The 25,981-nt window shown below is 39.3% G+C and overlaps 1 long non-coding RNA gene across 2 annotated transcripts; it reads left to right on the plus strand.

The window, feature by feature from the left end:
- The first annotated feature begins 1,783 nt into the window (after positions 1-1,783).
- On the plus strand, positions 1,784-25,522 carry LOC104218505 (uncharacterized). 2 transcript variants are annotated; one of them, XR_011406889.1, is made up of 3 exons: positions 1,784-2,337; positions 24,638-24,829; positions 24,903-25,522. It is a non-coding gene; the product is annotated as an uncharacterized lncRNA (long non-coding RNA). The 2 variants fall into 2 exon arrangements; XR_711464.2 differs by lacking the exons at positions 24,638-24,829; positions 24,903-25,522 and adding an exon at positions 2,729-2,899.
- The last annotated feature ends 459 nt before the right edge of the window (positions 25,523-25,981 follow it).

Consider the following 25,981-nt stretch of genomic DNA (forward strand, 5'->3'; position numbering starts at 1 on the left):
TATGCTTTAATTGTAGAATTGTGGTTGCAAACACTGATTCATGACTTTACGACTTAGACTCTTCTTAAGAAAGAGGGACTAAGTCTAGGAAATTCAGGCTAACAAGGAATTGGGGTGCATTCAATAGATCTGATAGCCCCAATTAAAGGATAAAGCCTAGAGATAGTAATACCCGACCTGAGCCAATTTTACTTGTATTGTTTGAACACCCAATTGAGCTTGAGAAAGCCAATTAGGGCAAAGTCACCCAAACTACCAAGAGGTATAGATTGGGTAATTATGTGTAATGGTTATATCACGACCCCAATTATAACATGCTTTCTTAAATTTTAGATCCCATTAGATACTCGTCTAGGAGTAAATCACTTCCCTAGTGCCTTTTTATCACTCGAGAAAACCTTTACAAAAATATTGTACTTAGCTTATTTTCAGCAATCCTTAGCATTAAAATTAGAATAGAATCAAATCCAAACATTTTTAGAAGTGCAATTAAAAGCAACACATATAGCTAGATTAGATCGAAATCTAATTCCAAACCAATATTAACTCTCTATGGAAATCGATCCCGACCCTTCGAGTAAAAGCTGCATCGACCACTCCTCGCCATTATATAGTGATGTAAGGTTGGAGTCGATCACTTTTTGGCGCCGTTGCCAGGGAGTTAAACTATTTTGGCTATCTATCTAACTAGTTGTGTGTCTTGTTTTTCTTTCCTTCTATTTAACTAACTTGTGTGAGTTAATCGATTCAGGTACAAATGGCAAATAATGATCCCAACGGAAATGTTATCTCGGGGGAGGAGGTAGATGATAATGGCAAAGATGAGGTTCCTCTAGTACCTCAAGGTCAATGAAGAGGCCGTCAGGCCAATGAAAACATTCCAAACCCTCCCCCAGCTCCTCCACGAGTAGCTCCTCGGGTGCTTCCAAATGAAGGTTACACATGTGCGATTGTCCCACCTCGGATCTGGGCAGGCAATTTAAAGATTACAAATGTCATGCTGACCTTATTGGAGCAAAGAGGGTACTTCACAGGTGCTCCCCATCAGAATGCATATAAATATCTAAAGGGCTTTGTGGATACCTACTGGGGTAGCAAACAAACAAATGTGCCGGAGGATGCATTGAGACTGAGATTGTTCCCTTTTTCACTTAGAGGGAAAGCTTTAGACTGGCTCGAAAGACTCCCCAACCATTACATCACTATGTGGGATGAGTTGGCCGACAAGTTTATAACCAAGTTTTTCTCACCGGGACATATGGCTGCATTAACCGATGGGATCTTAGCATTTAAATAGGAACCAAATGAGCCCCTTCATGAAATCTGGGATAGATATAGAACTATGGTCAAGGAATGCCCCAACAATGATATGACTGAAGCAATGATCCAACAAATATTTTATCGGGGTATAAACACGACCAATCAATGTGTGGTGAACCAGCTAGCAGGGGTGATTTTATGAAGCTGCCATATGCCAAGGCATGTGACATTCTTGATGACACAGCTGATGTGAGCACCTAATTTTTGCCTCATATGGAAATTACTCCTAAAAATAATTAAAAAAAGAATTTTAGTAAATAAATAGCCTAGCTACACAAAATGGAATTTAAATTAAAATTTGAGTTAGAGTGGATAATATTGCAAAATTAAAGAATGCAGGAGAAAAGGCTATGGATTCACATTTCTGGACTAGGCCAAGACTAACCCAATTACCCCACAAGCCCATCCCTTTTAAAAGCCAAAAATCACAGGTCCAACCGGATTTCCCACATTAAAACAACCCTAAATCCTTTCTCTACAAAAATACACATTAGAGATCAGAAGATCTAATGAGACTCCCACCCTTAAGAGAAAACAGCCGCATCTTCCAAATCCAAAAAAGGAGCAACACACAAAAATACACAAAAAGAAAGGACTCTCACCTCTCTGACATAAACACACACTCACAAAACACACAAAAGGAGAGAAAAGGAAGGGGAAAAACAGGGGTTCTAGACACGATTTTGGATAGAAATTGATATAAGAAAGTTCTGGAGTTTTGAGCTCTTCCTTCTCGATTTTCTTTGGTATTTCAAAAATAAGGAAATACAACCAAAAATATAAATTTTAATCTTTCTGTCTATACTTTTCAATTCTATTTTTGATTTTAAAATGAAATTTAGTTGAAATTCAATTTTTGTTCGTCGTCACTGCCCGAGGTTCGCCGTTCGTGGTTCTGTTCAAATTCGATTACTATTCGAGTTCTTGTTGCTCTGTTGTTGATTCGAATTTCGTTCCTGAATTCGCTTGTAGCCGCAAAATTTAACAGAATACATTACAAAAAAAGCTTCATCTCAGGTTCATCCCTTTTCTCTTTTACTATCTCATGTTAGTGCTGATTTGGTTATGATAAGAGTCGTGGTTAATCTGCTACGTCTTTAATGTTTCGATGAACAATTGCTGCTCGATTTTTTTTGGATTTAAGTTAAATGATTAGAGTTTGGTTGATTTCATGCTTGATAACTAAGCTCAAGTGACTGATTCTTTGCTTGCATTTCCGGGAGTTTTGTTCATTTTCTTGAAGTTGAGTATCTGCTCATTTACTGTCAATTAAGTTTAATGGATTAGGTGATCATATGAAAATTAGAATATTGATATGTTAGAATGCTTTAAAATTCATCAAATTGAAGCATGGTGGAGTTTCCTTTACAAATGCTTAGTTACCTCATATTTATTGTATGTTTATCAGCTCAAACTTGGTCCTAAAGACAATTGAAATATCAGCAAGCATGTTGAATACGAGATAGCGTGTAAAACTTTGTTTAGATAATGAAGTTTGTAACTGCACCGTATAAACATAGTGTAATGGATGTTAGTTCAAGAATGATTGTAAGTCATTAGGATGGTTATTTGTTTAATATTGAATTGATGTTTACATCGTTGTGGTGATCTAATTTGATTTGTGTAATAAGAATGACCACTTTTGGTGTTAAGATTGGCTTAAAATGCCACAAGTTGAAATGATTAGAATAAAATCTCAAAATTAGCCTAGAGTATTAACTTATAAATAATCGTAGTTTGCTTTAGGCGTGTTTAAATAAATTATTGTGACTATGGGTACGGTTCCCGTGGCATAGTCATGATACATAATCCCCAATTGGAGTGTGCATTTCACGTGACTCGACCATAACTTCAAACAATAATAAAAATAAACATGTTGAAGATCATGGGTACGATTCCCGTGACGCGATTCGCGATATATACAAAACAAACGAGTGCGCGACAATCACGACTTGTTCAAACAAGCTCTATAATTAAATAAAAGCGGTTATAAAGTTAAAAATACACAATAGGTTTAAAACATATAATTAATTAGATAAGGCCAATTATTAATAGTTGAGAGACCGTACTAAAACCACGGAACTCGGGAGTGCCTCACACCTTCTCCCGGGTTAACAGAATTCCTTACCCGGTGTTCTATGTTCGCAGACCATAAATAAGAGTCAATTTCCTCGATTTTTGGGATTTAAAATAAACCGGTGACTTAGGACGCCATAACTATCCCAAGTGGCGACTCTGAATTAAATTAAATAATCCCATTTCGATTAATGTCACTTTAATTGGAAAAAATCCTTATGCCCCTTCGGGTAAAAAGGAGGTGTGACAGCTCTGGCGACTCTGCCGGGGAAAAGAACCCAGAACTTCTGGTTCAGGGTTCAAGAATTCGAGCTTAGAATAACTATTATACTTGGATTTCATTTATTATCTGATTTTTACATGTTTGAGCCTAATGTGCTAAATGCCGTTTTTTATCATTTGATATTGCTTTAACTGTATATAAATTGTTACGAAACTCTTCTTCTCTCTGAGTCTTCTAAATCTTATGGGAAGTGCACGCTGTCATGACTTCTTTTCTGTTAGTGTCATACTCTAATTTAGAATGAGGATCGGATCAATTACAAAGTCGGATGGCCTTTTCGTTACCGGTGCGTTGCTCCCCCTCGGCTCGAGTTGTCTGCTAGAGTAAGCCAGGTCTAGAACAATACACTCATATTTTTAAACCTAGAATGACATAGCCTCATACTGGATCCCTAGTAGGAACGCTTATTTGAATCACGTGCATTTGACTTTGGGGGCTCAACACAGGGGTTGAGTCCCTCTAGGACAGGTGTACCCAAATTAAAAGACCATCTTGATGCATCTTACGTGCTACTTGCGCATCTGTTTGTTTCGGCTTGCATGTTGACCGACTTCTAGAATAGGGAAAGAAAAAATCAAAAAAAAAAACCAAGAGTGAGGTAGGTATTTGAATCCTGAAACTCTGCCGAAATTCTGAAAAAAAAAACAAAGAAAAGTCATTTCAAAATGAGCCAAATTTTCAAATGCCATGTTTCCCTTGTTCTGTTAAAATTAACCGAACTACGCGGGTCTGATTCTCACCGGATATGAGATACGTAGGCAAACCTCATCGGTTCAGGCCTCAATTTTTAAAAAACCAAAAATATTTTCCTTTAATTCCTTCTTTAAGAGAATTTCCTTAGAAAATTAAAAAAAAAAAGATTTTTTAAACTCAAAACAATAGTTTCCTTCATTCTAAAGTCTTTCATAAGGAAAAAAGGAATAAAAAAAATCAATCAAAAATTAAAATCCAAAATAGGGTTTCCTTTACTTTGAAGTATTTTTCCCCAAAACTAAAAATCATAAAAAAATATTCTTTTCCTTCTTTAAAAATCTTTCTTTCGTAAATGTAAAAAAAAAAATTGAAAAATTGACATCCAAAAATATTTTTGTTTGTTTACCGTGAAAATGGTAATTACAATTAAATTTGATTTTGTAGTTCTAAAAATATGTGATCTATTTTTATGCTAGTTGTTAGACAGTGAATGCTGAGTAAAAAATTAGAAAGCAAGATTGTAGCTTGAAAACGATGTGATAGTCAAACCAAACGGCTAGAGATCTGGGCCTCGAGCTAGCGTATATGGAGCCTCGAGGTCGAGTCTGGTGGCCGACTTAGGGCAATCGAGGGAGGAATAACAGTTATGAGAGCTACGATGATGGCTTTTTATGATCAATGATAAGCAGTAAATGAAGAACAATAAATCAAACACAATGAATATAAGCAATAAATGGAAGTAATGAGATCAAGAAAATGTATTAGAGAGTAGAGAGAATGTTCTTGTGTATTTAATATTGAGTATCCCCCTTACAAAATGACAAGGATCCCTTTTATATATGAGGGGGAATACCAACATAGTACAAACGTATTTATTACAAAGATATGGGGCTGGTACATCCATTTAATGCCATGGTACAGGTTTGGACTAGCCTAATAGACTTTATCAGCTCTAGTCACGTGCCTTGGGAACCTCACACCGATCCACCGACGCCACTGATTTACCCTGCCTCGAGGCCGACCGTTGCTTACGCTACCTCGAAGTAGATTACTTAGAACCCTCGAGGCCAGGGCCCCGAGCTAAGCTTCGATCCTTCAGGGGAGGCAGTTCCTTCGAGGCGCCTTGGTGACCGTAAAATCGAACTGTCGATTTTTGTCGTATACAGATAGTCCCCGCATTTCCTAGAATTAAATGATAGAAAATGGTTTTGAACTCCTACTCCTTAGGAACTATCATCATGATGTCAGCCTATCAGAGCATTATATGCCATAACCCAAAAGCTGCGCAAGGGTCGCCGTCGGCATGACAATCAAGAAACCCATGAACTGTTTTTTGGTTTGGTTTCTCCGCTGCCCATGTGGCTTTTATAAATACCCCAATTGATTAATGACTCACACTTTTGTGATTCCTTCAAGCTTTCAGATCCAAATCCATCTTCCTCTACGCCCCTCTTTCTTTTGCTCTTGGTTTCCTGCCTTCTTTCTCTAGAAAAGAAAACTTTTGGTTGCCATGGCCAGAACCTCCAAGACAGTGCCTCGGAAAGATGAGGTTGCCTCTTCATCTCAAACATCCAAGAATAAATCCATAGGTAATCCCAAAGTGGCTACTACCGCCGAATAGTATACACCCACCGAGTTCAATAGTATGAAGGATTTTTCCACCGAGAGATCTTCATCTACACCGGGCCGATGCAAACACTTGTCCCGGTTCATCAGCGTTATGAAAGATATAGACAAAGTGCGGGCGGTCTGCCGATGGGGGAAAAATTGCTAGTTGAGATCCCTAGCCCTAACGAGAGCATAAGGACCATATAGACAGTTTTCTTTATGTGTACATATACCCGTTCACCTTGGGCCCTGTCGACTCCTCAGACCCTTCTTCTCCGGCTATAGACCCGGTCATTTCAACTTGTGTTGTAAATACCGGGTGACACTTGGCCAAATTTACTCCTCTTTCTGGAGGATAGTTTACATGCTTCGCCACTTTTCCAGCAAAGTCAAGAGTTCGACTTTTACCCTTGATCATCTGATCAGGTTGTACAGTCCCCATCTTTTTTGAGGCTTGATCAAGCTTCACCTCGATCTTTGAAACCCTTTTTCTCGAGTATCGATGAACACAAGGATTGTGGGTGGATGATTCAGTTTGTTCGAGTAAGTACCTCGGACATTATTCCGGCTGAGTGGATGCCGTTCTCGGAGGAGTGGAACACGAAGCGTAAATGCCTCTTCTTTGAGTATGCTTTATTGTCTTCTTACTTTTTCTCAAAAGCCAACTTTCCCTTTGCTCACACAGCCGCCCTTTGGTATCCCGAATCTGTTCTGGACCTGTTGGGGTGGATTAGGGGATTAAATTCCTCGTTCCTCTATCCCGAGAGTTCTTGACCTGAGTTGGCTAAAACATGGTGGATGGCCAAGAATCATGGTAAACTCCATCTTATCGCCTCTATCATGTTTTATATTTCTTCCCCATATCCTCCATGCTGATAAACTTTGTTTACTATGTTTGTGCAGGCCTTGGCGATAAAGTGCAGATGAGTCCGCCTCCTGCCGGCGAGGGAGGGGGGGTCCTCTAAGCCCGATAAGGGTAAGAAGAGGAAAAAGGTGACGATTATCGATTCCCCCGTATCAAAGAAACCCAAGTCCCATAGGCCTCGAGCTGAGGTCGAGGTCTCGTCTTCAGCTTCCGGAGCAGATTCTGATGATGAGGATGAGGATGAGGATGAGGATGAGGATGAGGATGAGGATGAGGATGAGGATGAGGATGAGGATGGTGACGATAACCCTTTGGTACAAAGGAATATGTCGGGCATGGATACCCCCAAGTGTCCGTGCCGAGGGCCACCGAGTCGGGAATTGCTGATTCAGCTCGAGCCCTTGCTTCATAGTATCTCGAGGAGGGCGTGAATATGGTCTCTAAGCCCCCGACCGGATGTGGTGTAGCTGTCACACCTCCTTTTTGCGCGCCCGCCCCGAAGGGTAGAATGCGCGAGGGAGTTTTTCCAATTTAAGTGACAATATTCGAAATGGGATTATTTATTTAATTCAGAGTCGCCACTTGGGAAAGGTTTGGCTTTTGGTGTCCCAAGTCACCGGTTTATCTTGAATCCCAATTCGAGGAAAATATTCGACTTTCCAAATGAAGTCTGCGAACCAAGAAATTCTAAGTAAGGAATTCTGTTGACCCGAGGGAAGGTGTTAGGCACCCTCGAATCCCGTGGTTCTAGCACGGTCGCTTAAATTGTTATAATGGCTAAATATCTGATTTAAATACATGTTGTGACTTATGTGCTTTTATTAAGTTTAAACCGCTTTTATTATTATCATTTATTTTTATAGAATTGCAACGTCGTGAAAATGCATCTCGAACCACGTCACAATCAATGCACCCGTAGTTGTTAACACATTTCGACTCCGTTGAGATTTGAATTTGGGTCACATAAATGCGTACCCGAATTTAAGAATGTAATTTAATTAAGTCGCGCCTAAAGAGTCTAACGCGTTATTATCTTTGGGGAAGACAGTGAAATTCACTAAACAATCCATCCCAAATTCTAAGTATTTATTATGATCAATTATTGAGGGCCCCGCAATTTGCATTTTTATTTGGCGAGGCTCGTCTCATTATTTTTTAAAAGGATAATCTTAGCACGACTACATTTTCTATTTTTTGTTTTCTAAAATAAATGAAGATAAGATCCTACTTTATTTACATACTTTCGAGTTATTATGGTTAAGTTCCAAAAGTGAGTTGTTTAAGGAGTTTGCACGGCAACGCATAGAATATTATACATACAGACAGAAAAGAAAGAAAAGGCTACATTAAATTACAACTTCAAATCTTTCTCATTTTTGCATTCATGCTTCGAGTGGCTTACAAGATGAACCAGTGTATCAGTTTGTGTACCTGGTAATTAGAAAGCAAGGAAAGAAGATGAAGATCAGTAGAAGCAGCAGTAGTGTAAAATTCGAATCAGATTCAAGGGCCAGAAAACTTTGAAGAAAAACCGAACAACTCAAATAGAACAAACTCAAAGTTTGTAAACCAACTAAACAGCAACAAACCACGCGTTTATTAAAACCCGAAACTAAACTCGTTTCTCACTTTGTTTTTGTTTTCTCTTTTTAAACTCTATCACACTCTCTTCAGATTTTCAGAATGTGTTCCTCTCTCCAAATAATCCTCAAAAATCTTTCAAGTTTTAGTCTAAGTTTTCCTCTCTCAAGTCTTACTTTTTTCTCTTTATGTTCAAGTCCCCTAAGAATGTGTCAAATGACTCTATTTATAACAAGACCCTAGTCTTGAATCCCCAACCCCAAATATTCCCTCATGGCATGCTTTGTCCCCCACTACATTAAATAAATACATCAACCCCAACCCATTACCATTTGTCCCCCATGCCTAACATAAACAAATACAATATTCCTCCACTGCATTATGTCTTGCTCCCCATTATGTTAAACAATTATATCAAACCCCACCCCATTATATTTTGTCCCTCATGCTTAGCATAAAGAATTACAATAATGTTCAATTACCAAACTACCCCTCCGACCTTATTGCAATTACCAATTTACCCCTGAACGTACTGCAATTTACCAAACTACCCCCATCAGCTCTAAACAAACAATTAATCAAACTTAACCAAAATATAGCCAATATGACCAATTTCTACACAAATTCGAACAACAAATCACATGAACACGATGAACAACACAACTCCAAATTAATGGAAATAAATTAACCATATCGGGAACCAATCCTGGTTAACTTAGACCAAAAATGGATGAGCAAGGAAACAACAATATTAACAACACAAATACATGATTCAAACTAAATCAACAAATCAAAAAAAAACATAAACTCACATTAAATCACTGGATTAAAAATGAACTTCAAACAAAGATGAACATGAACTAAATCTATTTTTAAACAACAAACATGACGGATTAAATTACTCCAACAACATTAATAATTTCTGGAAAATACATAACAACATGAAACAAATTGAAGAAATAATCAATTAAATTTTAATTTGAATCTAACAAACATTAAACTAACAATTTTTTACCTAAACAATAAAACAAAAATGAAATAAACATGAAAAACAACTAATTAAATTTCCATTTGAATCTGAAAATTAAATTAACAAAACAACATGATCAAACTAAAAATTAATTCAAACGATAGACATGAACAAAACAAGGATCAAACATTTATCGATTTTTAGATCCGAGAATATCAAAATAAAATACGGACAAAATAAAACTCAAAATCTACTAACCAGATCAAAACGAAATATGTATGGACTGTTTTGACAAACCTCGACCAAAGCTCGAACAAACGACGACGAAGACGAACCTAAGAAACAACTGAAGCCACGTCGAAGCAGTAGCAGCAGTTGATGCAGCAGAAGCGATGCGTGAGCAGCTGCGCGAGCAGCAGTAGCAGGTCGTTTGATTGTTTAAATGGTGGACGCGGGCAGCAGCGAACAAAATCAGCAGCTGGACGCAGCTGAAGCGAGCTGCGAATGGAGATGCATCAACACTGTTTGGAGCAGCCATGACTGCTCGTTGTAGCTGGACGCGGGCAGCAGTAGTGACGCGCCGGAGCAGGCTGCAACGCGACACAGTAGCAGCAACGCGAATGGAGATGCAGCAGCGCGACACAGTAGCGTCGCCTTGCCGGAGAAGAAGGCGCAACGATGGATGTTGGTCGGAGCTAAGGCAGCATGACGAAGAAGATGAAGACGTGAGGGGTCTGTTTGGAGGGTGGTTGATGACGAGAAGGCAGCCATGGCTGCTAGGGAGTGGAGCTTGGGGAACCCATGGTTGTGTGTTTGGAGTTTTGGAGAAGGAGGAACAAAGGGAAGGGGGGCGGATCTCTTTCTTAGGTTTTAGGGTTTTTGTTTTTTTTTTGTTTTGTTTTGTGTTGGACAAAAAATGAAGAAGGGGTGTTGGGTATTTGGGTTAATGGAGCAGACCGGGTTGACCCCGTTCGAAATGAACCGGGTCATGGGGAAGGTTGGACAATTATTTGGGCCTGTGGTTTGAAATTGAAGAAGTGGCCCAATCCAATTTTTCTTTGTGTTTTTGCTTTCTTTTCTTCTTTTATTTTTCTAAAACTAAATTACTTAAATTATTATTAAGAACCAAATTAAGTTATAAAAGTGCAAATTAACTCCCAATAACAATTAACGCACAATTAAGTAATAATTAAGCATAAAATTGTATATTTGGTCATTAAATGCTAAAAATGCAAAAGATGCCTATTTTTGTAATTTTCATTTTTGTAAACAAACTTAATTACTAACAAATTGTAGAATTAAATCCTACATGCAAAATGCGACATATTTTGTATATTTTTTATTAATTTAACAAATAAACATGCACAGACAAATACAAATAATTATCAAAAAATATCACAAAATCTCACAAAATTGCACACCAAAGAAAATCATTTTATTTTGAATTTTGGGAGTAATTCTCATATAGGGCAAAAATCACGTACTTACAGCTGCCCCTCTTTGCCCGAAGACACGAAGAGTTTTCGTGCAAAGATAAAGTGAGCGATTTTTGCCCATCTGAGTACTCCGCGTGAATTTTTTTTTTTGAAAAAGATTTGACCGAACCTTTGCTTCAGAGGTTTCCTACATATCCTGGGCTAAACAGGAATCAGGTCAATGTAGTTCGGGAAATTTTGGTAGCTGGGACTACCATGGGATTGTAATGCTTGCTGTTACTGTTGTTGCTGTTGCTACTACCGCTTTACTGACCTCCTTATTACAACCAAAGGAAATTGAAACTGATCTAACTACTTATGCCTGTCAACCGCTAGTTACAAGATCCCTATCTATAATTCTTTTGCAACTTGATCTTGGGTCTTAGTTGATTCTGCTTGTAGACTTCGATCCGAATCTTGATGCTTGCAAGTTGTAGGCGCTTGTTTATTTCTACAGTATTGAATGAAATGAGATTGGCGGAGCTAGGGAATTTGATCCAATTTTTGAACGACCTGCCCTTTGTTTGTTCCAAAATGTGGGAACATCTTCTTCTTCTTTTTTTGTTCTTTTCTTCTTTTCTTTATTCTGGATTGAGACTCATCCCGTAGGTCGTCTCGATCCATGCACCTCAGGGTCAGACCTGCTGAAACAACAAAACAAACGAACGAAATTTTCTGCCCCAGTTTCACTAGGAAAATTTCGTGAGTTAATTATCATGAAAATTTACAGCATTGATGAGGGGATTGGAAAAAACTAGTCTGCAAAACGCAACTCAGAGGCTGGAGCCGTAATGTCGCCAAAGGTAAAAATGCTCAGTTCAGGGTTGGGGCCCTAATGCTGGCTAAATGGAAAATGCTCAGTTTAGGGTCGGAGCCCTAATGATGGCTGAATGGAAAAAATGCTCAGTTCAAGGGTGGAGCCCTAATGCTGGGTAATAGAAAAATGCTCAGTTCAGGGTTGGAGCCCTAATGCTGGCTAAATGGAAAATGCTCAGTTCAAGGGTGGAACCCTAATGCTGGCTAAATTGAAAATGCTTAGTTCAGGGTTGGAACCCTAATGCTGGCTAAATTGAAAATGCTCAGTTCAGGGTTGGAGCCCTAATGCTGGCTAAATGGAAAATGTTCAGTTCAGGGTCGAAACCCTAATGCTGGCTAAATGGAAAGTGCTCAGTTCAGGGTTGGAGCCCTAATGCTGGCTAACAGAACAATGCTCAGTTAAGGGTTGGAGCCCTAATGCTGGATAAAAGGAAAATGCTCAGTTCAGGGTTGGAGCCCTAATGCTGGCTAACAGACAAATGCTCAGTTCATGGATGGAGCCCTAATGCTGGCTAACAGAACAATGCTCAGTTCAGGGTTGGAGCCCTAATGCTGGCTAAATGGAAAAAGCTTAGTTCAGGGTTGGAGCCCTAATGCTGGCTAACAAACAATGCTCAGCTCAGTGTTGGAGCCCTAATGCTGGCTAAATGGAAAAATGCTCAGTTCAGGGTTGGAGCCCTAATGCTGGCTAACAGACAAATGCTCAGTTCAGGGTTGGAGCCCTAATACTGGCTAAATGGAAAATGCTCAGTTCAGGGTTGGAGCCCTAATGCTGGCAAACAGGAAAATACTCAGTTCAGGGTTGGAGCCCTAATGCTGGCTAACAGAACAATGCTCAGTTCAGGGTTGGAGCCCTAATGCTGGCTAAATGGAAAAAGCTCAGTTCAGGGTTGGAGCCCTAATGCTGGCTAACAGAACAATGCTCAGTTCAGGGTTGGAGCCCTAATGCTGGCTAAATGGAAAGTGCTCAGTTCAGGGTTGGAGCCCTAATGCTGGCTAACAGGAAAATGCTCAATTCAGGGTTGGAGCCCTAATGCTGGCTAAATGGAAAGCGCTCAGTTCAGGGTGTGAGCCCTAATGCTGGCTAACAGAACAATACTCAGTTCAGGGTTGGAGCCCTAATGCTGGCTAAATGGAAAGTGCTCAGTTCAGGGTTGGAGCACTAATGCTGGCTAACAGAACAATGCTCAGTTCAGGGTTGGAGCCCTAATGCTGGCTAAATGGAAAATGCTCAGTTCAGGGTTGGAGCCCTAATGCTGGCTAACAGACAAATGCTCAATTCAGGGTTGGAGTCCTAATGCTGGCTAAATGGAAAAAGCTCAGTTCAGGGTTGGAGTCCTAATGCTGGCCAACAGAACAATGCTCAATTCAGGGTTGGAGCCCTAATACTGGCTAAATGGAAAAAGCTCAGTTCAGGGTTGGAGCCCTAATGCTGGCTAAATGGAAAATGCTCAGTTCAGGGTTGGAGCCCTAATGCTGGCTAACAGAACAATGCTCAGTTCAGGGTTGGAGCCCTAATGCTGGCTAAATGGAAAAAGCTCAGTTCAGGGTTGGAGCCCTAATGCTGGCTAAATGGAAAAAGCTCAGTTCAGGGTTGGAGCCCTAATGCTGGCTAACAGAACAATGCTCAGTTCAGGGTTGGAGCCCTAATGCTGGCTAACAGAACAATGTTCAGTTCAGGGTTGGAGCCCTAATGCTGGCTAAATGGAAAAAGCTCAGTTCAGGGTTGGAGCCCTAATGCTGGCTAACAGAAAACTTGCTCAACTTAGGGATCGGAGCCCTAAATTGGGAGGATTGCCAGGTTATGCTGGAAAGGGTCCACGGGTTATGCCGGGAAGATTCATCGGGTTATGCCGGAAAAGGTCCACGGGTTATGCCCGGAAGATTCATCGGGTTATGCCGGAAAAGGAAAAGAGTCCTCGGGTTATGCCGGGGAAGTCATCGGGTTATGCCGGGAAGATTCACCGGGTTATGCCGGAGAAGTCATCGGGTTATGCCGGAAAAAGGGAAAGAGGTCCCTGGGTTATGCCAGGGAGATCATCGGGTTATGCCGGGAGGATTCATCGGGTTATGCCAGAGAAGGAAAAGAGTCCTCGGGTTATGCCGGGGAAGCCAACGGGTTATGCCGGAAAAGGGAAAGAGGTCCTCGGGTTATGCCGGGGAAGTCATCGGGTTATGCCAGAAAAGGGAAAGAGGTCCCTGGGTTATGCCAGGGAAATCATCGGGTTATGCCGGAAAAGGAAAAGAGTCCTTGGGTTATGCCCGGGAATTCATCGGGTTATGCCGGAAAAGTCATCGGGTTATGCCGGGGAAGTCATCGGGCTATGCCGGAAAAGGGAAAGAGTCCTCGGGTTATGCCGGAAAAGGGAGAGAGTCCTCGGGTTATGCCGGGGAAGTCTTCGGTTATGCCGAAAAAGGGAAAAAGTCCTCGGGTTATGCCGGGGAAGTCATCGGGTTATGCCGGAAAAGGGAGAGAGTCTTCGGGTTATGCCGGGGAAGTCATCGGGTTATGCCGGAAAAGGGAGAGAGTCCTCGGGTTATGCCGGGGAAGTCATCAGGTTATGCCGGAAAAGGGAAAGAGGTCCTCGGGTTATGCCGGGGAAGTCATCGGGTTATGCCGGAAAAGGAAAAGAGTCCTCGGGTTATGCCGGAAAGGGAAAGAGGTCCCTGGGTTATGCCAGGGAGGTCCACGGGTTATGCCGGGGAAGTCATCGGGTTATGCCGGAAAGGGAAAGAGGTCCTTGCTACCATGATTTGTTTTTCTTTTGGGTTTTTTATTTCTTGTCTTCTTTCTTTTCTTTGGTTTTCCTTTTAATATTTCCTTTTATTTATCAAAATGCATGAAAGAATTCTGGGAAAACTTACTTTTTGGCCGTTTTCCTGCTGCAAAGCTGTTTCAACGCTCGCGCATTTCTTTTCTTTTTGGGCGACACCTGCTTCTTGCACGGTTGCTTCGGATCACACCTGTTTCAATTTTCCAAACAAAGAACAATTGTCAGTTTGAAAATGGTGGTTGGTTCGGTGACCTTGATTGTTCCAATTGCTTTGTCTCGTCCTTATTCCTGTTGAGAAAACTCTGTCATTGATTGGATTCACAGGCAAAACCCTTTTAGACTGCTCAGACTCGCATTTCCCGATTTTGTGGTGATTTGCCCGTTTAAGGCTTTGGTTCTTCCATCCCATTCTGCTTGGGGATTTTTACCGAGGCAGACTCAGTGGGGATTTTTATTGGGGAGATTCTGTAGGGATTTGTACAAGGCAGACTCGTTGGGGATTAGCTGGGGCAGACTCTTTGGGGGATATTTACAAAGGGAGACTCTGTGGGGATTTGTACAAAGGGAGACCCTTTTGGGATTTGTACAAAGGGAGACCCTGTTGGGATTTGTACAAAGGGAGACCCAGTGGGGATTTGTCATTTTTTTTCTTTTTCAGAGCATCAGGGATTTTTGATCCTCAAACCTAACTGCAGTGGCTAATCGCGTGGGACTTAACCTTTCCAACTTTATTTTTCCTTTGTAGGCATTTCTTTTCTGTCGGCCTTTCTTTTCTGTCTTCTTTCTTCCAACTTCAATTTTAGAGCATTTGGGGGTACCTTGGTTTCTTCAACTTCGCTGAGGCGATTAACCATGTGAAACTCAACCCTTTCAACTTCAATTGCCTTTATAGGCACTTTATTTTGATTTTCTCCTTCCAAGAGTTTTGATTCCCGAGCATCGGCCGCCATGGCCAGTCGAGGTCGATTTGATGCACATGCTGAGGCTGGGTGCCTTTTGCACATTAGCGTGTATCAAACGAAATCCCTATAAATCAGTCTTGCCATCCTTTCTTTGTCTTGGTTTTGGAACAGTGTTAAACCAAAAGAGATTCAAAGAGAAACAAATAATTGAATGGAGAATGAGTTTAAAACTAGAAGTGTCCCTTTCGGGGAAAGGAGAGAAGGACTTATCTGGAGTACATGCGGACTTCAATGAATATGACATGCCTTTTGGACTGGATGCCTGATCTGTGTAAATCGTCCGACTCTCAAAAATTCATCGCAACTTTGCCTTGAATACCGAGGAACCTTTCCAAGACTCTGTTGATGCCGATGGATGTGAGGATCTTATTTTCGATCATGGGAGCCCTTTGTGGGTTTTCGCAAGCTGGCATTTTTCATTTCATTCCTTACCATCTCCTTAGAGTGTCCGTGTGGGTTTTCAACTAACAAGACCCTCATTTTGATTTTCTCTGCTTACCGTCGTCTTACAGTGCCCGTGTGGGTTTTCACCAATAAGACTCTCTCATTTTATTCCTCTCATTTTGTTGTATCAGATCCAAATAACTCCATCCTCCCATTTTGAACTACTTTGCCGATTGATCAGAAGGACTTGAACAAGGTTTGGGGTTAAAAGAATTTGGATTGAACTACAACTTTGGAACCTTTTGGGCGGGATCATTGCCGAACCATTATAACTTATGCCCTAGTTTCACTTTTGGGGAACTTTGAATTTTTGTTTTGGTGTGACTGAACCTCAAGGAGAGGTTGCCTACGTATCCTTTCGGAATCAAGTCAGATGTAGTTCAGACAAATCAATGTTTTTTTGGATTTTTTTTTCTGCTTTGCTTTTGTTTTTCACTTTCTTCTTCCCTTCCGTTTTTTCCCATCATTTTTCTTTTTCATTTCAATTTCTTTCTTTTTTATCTTATTTTATTTTTCAATAATATTTTCAGGTTCCAAAAAGGGTAATCAAAGAAGAGTAACCAGTTCAAATGGGTTTGCAAAGGGTTGATAGTGTTGGGTAGCGAGAATGAAAGCCTTCGTCATCTCAACCGGAAAATATTAGAACTATATGTAGGATCCAACATAGTACATTTTGACTGCATTTGCATTGACAGTTATTTCAAGGGTATTTCCTTCGATGTGTCCCAAGTATAACGCACTCTTTTGGCAGTACTCTTGTTGCAATGTATGTAACTTTCCAATCTAGACCCAATTTTCTTTCAACTTTTCTAACTCTTTGTTTTATTTTCTTAAACGTATTCTTCATTGCGACCCAATTCTTGATTCATTCTTTCGAGGTCTGACAGAGTTTTAAGATCCGGGCATGAAGTCCGCAAGCATGTCATATTATTGAAACCTGCATTTAACAGAACTAAAAGAGAATGAGAAAATTGACAAGATTTAAGAAAAGAGACATTCCGGAAAAATGAAATATCAATTTCATTTGATTTTTTTTTATTTGTTTTTTTTTTTAAATTTTTGAAGATAGAAGGGTTTACATCGGAAAGTAAGACAATAAAGTAAAACATCTGGATCACACCCTGAGACAATCCAGATGCAGAAAGGATAGCAAGACTGGCTACCGAGACTCCCGTATGATGGGGAACTTTCAGGCTTGGCAATCGTTTTTTTTCTATCTCGGCAATGGCTGCAATAGCCTTTAGTGCCGGATCAAATTCCTCAGCTTCAAAGATCATTCCGTCTATTGGCCCGTTTGTGAGAGTAGGCAGGGGAATGTTCATCATATTAGGAACCTTTTCGTCCTGGAGAACGATTCTTTCAGCTTCAATTTTGTCTTCATCTGCCATTTTGAGGGTCCAATGACCAACAGTCCTTTGTACCGTGTCTCACTGCTCCAGAGTGACATTCACATCTAGTATCAGCTCGATGCGGGAGGGGGGACTCGGTGTTTGGTCGATTTGGGGCCACTGGCTGCAGACTTCGCCTGACTAGCTTTTGGAACAAGCCTGAGTATGATTCACCAATAGGGGTGAACTGATTCCTTTTGAAAGACTCTCTTGGGTGAGGATTGTACTGAGGAACATTTGATTGGTGACTATATGGAGCTTGGTAAGGATGGGCATTTCTGGGAGGTGGAGCTCAATTTTGTGTATAATGTTGTGGCCGCGTGCAAGGCTGCTCATTACCGCATACCAACAAAACCAATCACCTGAACAGAACCTGACTAATTTACTCACACACACAACCTTGTTAGTTTTGGGGCATTTAACATATAGGAAATCGCACGATGGGATGCAATGCACCTAAACAGTTAAACGCTTTTACCATGTGTTTGAACGGGTTGCATGTTTCATCCCGGCCTTAAACTATCCCTCTTCACTACGTACCTCTTTTCTTTTATTGCTGCCTCTCTTTAACCACTCTTGATCTTGTTTTTGCCGCTCTTTCATTTTTTGCACTATTTTTTTCTTTTTATTTTTTTATTTTTTTTTATTTTCTCACTCTTTTTCCTTTTTTCACTATTTTTTCTTTTCTCTTTTTCACTCAATTTTCTTTCTCCTTTTCTTTCAGTTTTTTTTACTCAATTTATTTTATAGCTATGATCGAATCCGATGGGGATTGCCTACGTATCATGACCCCGCATGAATCAGATCTTGCGTAGTTTGGGACTAACAAGTGCAAAAATAAAGAAACAAGTGTTCATTTTGCATTGTGCTCATCCTGCACATTTATTAAGGTGATTTAAGCAAAAATGATTTGACTCAAAAATGATTTGACTATATTTTAGAAAGAAAGATCCGATTTTCGAACACGGCCTTTCAACACTTCGGGGATGAAGATTTTAAGGCTGTGAGGGTCAACCGATCAAAACTCTAAAAGATGATCGAAAGTAGCCGTTTATGCAAAGTCAGCCTTCCGCCGTCCCTTTCGGGAACATTTGGCTGTTTGTGACAAAACATCATCACTTGATTTATTTATGACTTTTTCTTCAGAATGGTGACCCAACATTGGGAACATGGCCTCGCAGAACCTCGGGGACGCGGATCCTAAGGCCATTGGGCAATTTGGTCAAAATTTTAAAAAATGACCAAAAATGTCTGTTTATGCAAAGTCAGCCTTCCGGCGTCCCTTTCGGGAACATTCGGCTATTCTTGACAAAACGACATCACCTGACTCATAAATTAAAATTCTGACATTTTGGCCATTTCTGAAGAAAGGGGAGGTTGGACCCGATGAGGGTTGCCTACGTATCTCATACCCTGTGAGAATCAAACCCGCGTAGTTCGGTCGATCGTGAATAGAGTAAGTAAACTAGCTTTTTTTTGGAATAATTTTTTATGCTTTAAAAGAATAAAGGTTTTTTTTGGATTTTTTGTTTCTTTTGGATTTTTCTAAAAAAAAAAATGCTTTAAAAGAAGAAAAGGATATTTATTTTTTTGGATTTTTGAATTTGACTCTATTTTTATTTTTGAAAGAAAGACTTCTAAAAATTCCTTTTCTTTTGATTGGAACTTTGAGAATTTTAGAAGTAAAAATATATTTTTGTTTGAATTTTCATTTCTTCTCTCTTTTTCTAAATAAGAAAAAAAATATTTTCTTTGGATTTTGGCTGTCGCCTCTTAATTTTCGAAAGAGGCACTTTAAAGAAAATATTTTGGATTTTCGAGTTTATTTATTTTATTTTTTTTTAAAAATTTACAAAAGTATTTCTAAAGAAAAAATGAAATATATTTTTAGACTTTTAATTTTTAATTCTATGACATTTATGAAAGAAAAACTTTTAAAGAAGGAAAGTCTTTAAAAGAACGAATATATATATTGATTCTCTTTTTTCTGATTGATTCTCTTTTTTTTGATTTTTTTGATTTTTTGGGAAAAATATTTCAAAATAAAGAAAACCCGTATTTTGGATTTTATTTCTTTTTTCTTTTATTTCTTTTTCCGTATGAAATACTTTAGAAAGAAGAAAACTACCCCCTTTTTTTTTTGAGTTTTATAAACTTTTTTTTTTTTTGAATTTTCTAAGGAAAGATTTCTAAAGAAGGAACTACTGAAAAATACTTTTTTTGGATTTTTTGAAAATTGGGGTCGGAGCCGATGAGGTTTGCCTACGTATCTCACATCCGGTGAGAATCAGACCCGCGTAGTTCGGTCGATCGTGCGTAGAGGAAATAAACTAGCCTTTTTTTTTCTGAATAAAATATTTACAAAGAAGAGGAGAAAATATTTTTTTTGATTTCGATTTTTTATATGTTTTTTTTTATTTTTTTTTGAAAAGAGACGATGACTAAAAAAAAAATTCTTTGAATTTTAACTTCTTTTCATTTTTTTTAAATCTCGAAAATCTTTTAAGGAAGTACTTGGACTATTAGTCTGAACTTATAAAAGAGATACTACAAAAGAAACAATATTTTTTTGAATTTTGAATTTTGAATTTTGAATTTTCCTTTTTTTTTTTACTTTTAAATAAATACCTTTTTTGGAGTTTGAAAGTAATTAAAAGGAAATAGCTTTTTTTTTTATATTTTTTTATTATTAAATCAAACAAAAAGACAAATTTTGTTTTCATTTTTTCTTTTTTCTTTATTTTTTAAGAAAATTCCGGCGAGGTTTCGACATTACTTGGACATTGGTTTTATTTTTTTCCAAAAATAAGTAATTATCTCCCTACGCTGCAATTTTTTTTATATATATATTTTTTTAAAAGTTTTTTTTAGAAACCGGTCAGCATGCAGAACTGAAGCAAATAAATGCGCAAAACAAACAGGATGCAGCAAGATGGTCTTTTCATTTCAGGTTGCCTGTCCTAGACGAACCCAACCCCTATGTTGAGTCCCCTAGGTCAAATGCAACATGATGCAAATAAACGTTCCTACTAGGGATCCGGCATGAGGTTTCGTTATACTAGGTTTATAACCTGGGTATATGTTTTAGACTGTGTACCCGAGCGGACAACTCGAGTCGAGGAGGGGGCAACTTACCGGGAACTAAAAGGCCATCTGGCTTCGTAACTTGTCCGAGCCTCTTTTTTTATTTCAAGATATTGACACTAACAGAATAGGGAGTCTCAACCAGTAAGCACATCCCCGGAGGTGAAGAGAGAAGGGTTTCGGCACAGTTTATATACAGTTCAGATAATATTAAAGCGGTAAAAAACAACATTTAGCACATTATGCCAAAACATGTAATAAAGATCAGATAAGAAAGCCAAATATAACAATTATTCTAAGCTCGAATTCTTGAACCCTGAACCAGTGGTTCTGGGTTAGATTGTCCCCAGCGGAGTCGCCAGAGCTGTCACACCTCCTTTTTACGCGCCCACCTCGAAGGGTAGAATGCGCGAGGGAGTTTTTCCAATTTAAGTGACAATATTCGAAATGAGATTATTTATTTAATTCAGAGTCGCCACTTGGGAAAGGTTTGGCTTTTGGTGTCCCAAGTCACCGGTTTATCTTGAATCCCAATTCGAGGAAAATATTCGACTTTCCAAATGAAGTCTGCGAACCAGAAATTCTAAGTAAGGAATTCTGTTGACCCGAGGGAAGGTGTTAGGCACCCTCGAATCCCGTGGTTCTAGCACGGTCGCTTAAATTGTTATAATGGCTAAATATCTGATTTAAATACATGTTGTGACTTATGTGCTTTTATTAAGTTTAAACCGCTTTTATTATTATCATTTATTTTTATAGAATTGCAACGTCGTGAAAATGCATCTCGAACCACGTCACAATCAATGCACCCGTAGTTGTTAACACATTTCGACTTCGTTGAGATTTGAATTTGGGTCACATAAATGCGCACCCGAATTTAAGAATGTAATTTAATTAAGTCGCGCCTAAAGAGTCTAACGCGTTATTATCTTTGGGGAAGACAGTGAAATTCACTAAACAATCCATCCCAAATTCTAAGTATTTATTATGATCAATTATTGAGGGCCCCGCAATTTGAATTTTTATTTGGCGAGGCTCGTCTCATTATTTTTTAAAAGGATAATCTTAGCACGACTACATTTTCTATTTTTTGTTTTCTAAAATAAGGTCCTACTTTATTTACATACTTTTGAGTTATTATGGTTAAGTTCCAAAAGTGAGTTGTTTAAGGAGTTTGCACGGCAACGCATAGAATATTCTACATACAGACAGAAAAGAAAGAAAAGGCTAAATTAAATTACAACTTCAAATCTTTCTCATTTTTGCATTCATGCTTCGAGTGACTTACAAGATGAACCAGTGTATCAGTTTGTGTACCTGGTATTTGGAAAGCAAGGAAATAAGATGAAGATCAGTAGAAGCAGCAGTAGTGTAAATACACAGCAACAACAGCAACCCAACAGCAGCAATTCGAATCAGATTCAAGGGCCAGAAAACTTTGAAGAAAAACCGAACAACTCAAATAGAACAAATCCAAAGTTTGTAAACCAACTAAACAGCAACAACCCACGCGTTTATTAAAACCCGAAACTAAACTCGTTTCTCACTTTGTATTTGTTTTCTCTTTTTAAACTCTATCACACTCTCTTCAGATTTTCAGAATGTGTTCCTCTCTCCAAATAATCCTAAAAAATCTTTCAAGTTTTAGTCTAAGTTTTCCTCTCTCAAGTCTTACTTTTTTCTCTTTATGTTCAAGTCCCCTAAGAATGTGTCAAATGACTCTATTTATAACAAGACCCTAGTCTTGAATCCCCAACCCCAAATATTCTATCATGGCATGCTTTGTCCCCCACTACATTAAATAAATACATCAACCCCAACCCATTACCATTTGTCCCCCATGCCTAACATAAACAAATACAATATTCCCCCACTACATTATGTCTTGTTCCCCATTATGTTAAACAATTATATCAAACCCCACCCCATTATATTTTGTCCCCATGCTTAGCATAAAGAATTACAATAATGTTCAATTACCAAACTACCCCTCCGACCTTATTGCAATTACCAATTTACCCCTGAACGTACTGCAATTTACCAAACTACCCCCATCAGCTCTAAACAAATAATTAATCAAACTTAACCAAAATATAGCCAATATGACTAATTTCTACACAAATTCGAACAACAAATCACATGAACACGATGAACAACACAACTCCAAATTAATGGAAATAAATTAACCATATCGGGAACCAATCCTGGTTAACTTAGACCAAAAATGGATGAGCAAGGAAACAACAATATTAACAACACAAATACATGATTCAAACTAAATCAACAAATCAAAAAAAAACATAAACTCACATTAAATCACTGGATTAAAAATGAACTTCAAACAAAGATGAACATGAACTAAATCTATTTTTAAACAACAAACATGACAGATTAAATGACTCAAACAACATTAATAATTTCTGGAAAATACATAACAACATGAAACAAATTGAAGAAATAATCAATTAAATTTCAATTTGAATCTAACAAACATTAAACTAACAAATTTTTACCTAAACAATAAAACAAACATGAAATAAACATGAAAAACAACTAATTAAATTTCCATTTGAATCTGAAAATTAAATTAACAAAACAATATGAACAAACTAAAAAATTAATTCAAACGATAGACATGAACAAAACAAGGATCGAACATTTAACGATTTTTAGATTCGAGAATATCAAAACAATATACGGACAAAATAAAACTCAAAATCTACTAACCAGATCAAAACGAAATATGTATGAACTGTTTTGACAAACCTCGACCAAAGCTCGAACAAACGACGACAAAGGCGAACCTAAGAAACAACTGAAGCCACGTCGAAGCAGTAGCAGTAGTTGACGCAGCAGAAGCGATGCGTGAGCAGCAGTAGCAAGTCGTTTGATTGTTTAAATGGTGGACGCGGGCAACAGCGAACAAAATCAGCAGTTGGACGCAGCTGAAGCGAGCTGCGAATGGAGATGCATCAACACTGTTTGGAGCAGCCATGGCTGCTCGTTGTAGCTGGACGCGGGCAGCAGTAGTGACGCGCCGGAGCAGGCTGCAATGCGACACAGTAGCAGCAGCGCGACACAGTAGCGTCGCCTTGCCGGAGAAGAAGGCGCAACGATGGATGTTGGTCGGAGCTAAGGCAGCATGACGAAGAAGATGAAGACGTGAAGGGTCTGTTTGGAGGGTGGTTGACGACGAGAAGGCAGCCATGGCTGCTAGGGAGTGGAGCTTGGGGAACCCATGGTTGTGTGTTTGGAGTTTTGGAGAAGGAGGAACAAAGGGAAGGGGGCGGATCTCTTTCTTAGGTTTTAGGGTTTTTGGGGTTTTTTTTTGTTTTGTTTTGTGTTGGACAAAAAATGAAGAAGGGGTGTTGGGTATTTGGGTTAATGGAGCAGACCGGGTTGACCTGGTTCGAAATGGACCGAGTCATGGGGAAGGTTGGGCAATTATTTGGGCCTGTTGTTTGAAATTGAAGAAGTGACCCAATCCGATTTTTCTTTGTATTTTTGCTCTCTTTTCTTCTTTTATTTTTCTAAAACTAAATTACTTAAATTATTATTAAGAACCAAATTAAGTTATAAAAGCGCAAATTAACTCCCAATAACAATTAACGCACAATTAAGTAATAATTAAGCATAAAATTGTATATTTGGACATTAAATGCTAAAAATGCAAGATGCCTATTTTTGTAATTTTCATTTTTGTAAACAAACTTAATTACTAACAAATTGTAGAATTAAATCCTACATGCAAAATGCGACATATTTTGTATATTTTTTATTAATTTAACAAATAAACATGCACAGACAAATACAAATAATTATCAAAAAATATCACAAAATCTCACAAAATTGCACACCAAAGAAAATCATTTTTATTTTGAATTTTGGGAGTAATTCTCATATAGGACAAAAATCACGTGCTTACAGTAGCCCCTACCGAGGAGACCGTTGTTGCTGGTTCCAAAGGGCCTGGGCTTGGAGCTTTTTGTGAACGGAATTTGCCCTTGGCAATATCGACGCCCTGGACGACCTTAATTTGGGTCCTCGGTTCTCGCCCGGGAATTCAGGGACGCTCAGGACTCAAAGGCTACCAATGTGGGGGATCTTCTCGAGGGGGGGAGATAAGATTGACAACTTCCTTGATAGCGTTGACGATGTCAGTGAGGACATTGATCTCGATGCTCCCAACGCTATCGAGGAGGTGGAGAAGTTCCAGCAGAAGGTGATAGCTTTTTATATACACTTTGCTAGCGTCAAGTATCTTTCCTCACTTTTTTGACTCTTCTGTTTCACTGTAGGCTAAAAAGATGTATGATCACGCCTTCTCTAGGCTCCAAGACGAGCTTTTATGCTGCGAAAAGGAGCTCGAAAAGCTCACCTTGGGATTGAAGGAGTCGGAGGCCTCCTCTGCCCGAAGGGAGGAAGAGTTAAGCGAGCTTCAGGCAAATTTGTAGGGAGTGCTCCGAGAAGAGGTTGGCCTTACTGAGCAGGTAACTTTTTATTCATAAATTTGTTCATCACCCTCACAATTCGATGTTTACTGACTTATATTTTCTTTTGCAGATTGGGCAGAAGGATGTTCTTACGGGGCAACTTCGGAGAGAAGTCGTTGCTATGAGCACAAATATCTTCTAGCTGAGGAGGTGAAACGAGGTCGTGACCTCGAAGTTGGCATCGACCTAGGGTCTTCTCTAAAATTCTCGAGAAGAGGTAGCTGTGCTATCTGCGGCCAAGTCCGAGATCGAAGAGAATGCAACTACATATATGAGGGACGCTGCCATTACGAATCAACTAGCCCGATAGATATTAGAGGAGACAGAGCAAAAGCTAAGTCAGACTGTCACTTATGCTCGCACAAAGCCAAGGAGGCAAGCCTTAGAGAAGGCCAGTGCTAAAGGTGCCGATCTCTCAGCTAAGATCGAGGAGACCCGAGATTCGGAGGAAGAATTTGCACTCTTGGTCACGTTGGATGAAAATCCCGGAGATGTTTTAGAGGGCAGTGGCGATGAAGAGTAGGCCTGCGTCGCGTTTCCTTCTCTTTTTTCTATTTGTGTATGTATTCCCAGGGAAACGGGTCTTGTAAGGGTGCCCTTTATAAACATATTTTTGGTAATGTAATTTTTTTTTGTTTCCAACCTTGTATTCCTTATTTTTCAGCGATCATGCAGAATTCAATTTTTGAATTTTGATGTCAACTCTTAGGAGTCCATATTTGGGGGCTATTGGGACCATCTAGATCGGGCACCATCTCGAGATTAGGTTAATAGTTTCTTTGGAGCCGATGCTTATAATAGCAGAAACCCTCGACGTCTCAATATTTCACAAGCACTGTGTGACAACATTATTTATGCGACACGGTTGTGGGGCCCCCGGGGTGGTTACACCAGTACATTTCCCAAAAAAGTGGTGCTGACATGGTCAGACTTAATTGGTCTTTAGGATAGGCGAAAAGTCGTCGCTCGCTTCTATATATGCATTCGCTCATTTCTTAACTGGGGATTCCGCTACTCTGGGTAACTATCCCTCTCGTAGAACTTTTGTTCTTTGTGCTAGTTCTCTCATCATTTCAACTCAAAGCCCTCGCCCAAATTTTCATCCTCCTTTTCTTATTTTACCGTAGCCATGGCTGCTACATCAAAATC

The sequence above is a fragment of the Nicotiana sylvestris genome, chromosome 4 (assembly GCF_000393655.2).
Source record: "Nicotiana sylvestris chromosome 4, ASM39365v2, whole genome shotgun sequence".
NCBI classification, from domain to species: domain Eukaryota; kingdom Viridiplantae; phylum Streptophyta; class Magnoliopsida; order Solanales; family Solanaceae; genus Nicotiana; species Nicotiana sylvestris.